General features: G+C 40.7%; 1 non-coding gene across 1 annotated transcript; it reads left to right on the top strand.

The window, feature by feature from the left end:
• Positions 1–313: 313 nt before the first annotated feature.
• On the top strand, positions 314–421 carry LOC112780628 (small nucleolar RNA R71). Its single transcript, XR_003191451.1, has one exon. It is a non-coding gene; the product is annotated as a small nucleolar RNA R71 (small nucleolar RNA).
• The last annotated feature ends 416 nt before the right edge of the window (positions 422–837 follow it).

The raw sequence follows: 837 nt of genomic DNA, 5'->3' as shown, positions 1-837 counted from the left end.
TGTTGGATGCATCATGCATTCCATTTAGACTCTGAGAAATCATATTGACTTGCTGAGTCAATATTTTATTCTGAGCTAATATAACATTCAGAGTATCAATTTCAAGAACTCCCTTCTTCATAGGCGTCCCATTATTCACAGGATTCCTTTCAGAAGTGTACATGAACTGGTTGTTAGCAACCATGTCAATGAGTTCTTGAGCTTCTGCAGGCGTTTTCTTTAGGTGAATGGATCCACCTGCAGAAGTATCCAATGACATCTTAGCTAATTCAGACAGACCATCATAGAATATATCCAGGATGGTCCATTCTGAAAGCATGTCAGAAGGACACTTTTTGGTCAGTTGCTTGTATCTCTCCCAAGCTTCATAGAGGGATTCACCTTCTTTCTGTCTGAAGGTTTGAACATCCACTCTAAGCTTGCTCAGCTTTTGAGGAGGAAAGAACTTGGCTAAGAAAGCCGTGACCAGCTTATCCCAAGAGTTCAGGCTATCTTTGGGTTGAGAGTCCAACCACACTCTAGCTCTGTCTCTTACAGCAAAAGGGAAAAGCATGAGCCTGTAGACTTCAGGATCTACTCCATTAGTCTTAATAGTATCACAGATCTGCAAAAATTCAGTTAAGAACTGAAAAGGATCTTCAGATGGAAGTCCATGAAACTTGCAGTTCTGCTGCATCAGAGAAACTAATTGAGGTTTCAGCTCAAAGTTGTTTGCTCCAATGGTAGGGATGGAGATGCTTCTTCCATGTAAATTGGAATTAGGTGCAGTAAAGTCACCAAGCATCCTCCTTGTATTATTATTATTTTCGGCTGCCATCTCCTCTTCTTGTTCGAAAA

This window comes from Arachis hypogaea, chromosome 19, assembly GCF_003086295.3.
Source record: "Arachis hypogaea cultivar Tifrunner chromosome 19, arahy.Tifrunner.gnm2.J5K5, whole genome shotgun sequence".
Taxonomy (NCBI): domain Eukaryota; kingdom Viridiplantae; phylum Streptophyta; class Magnoliopsida; order Fabales; family Fabaceae; genus Arachis; species Arachis hypogaea.
This window is presented reverse-complemented; position numbering and strand designations above follow the sequence as displayed.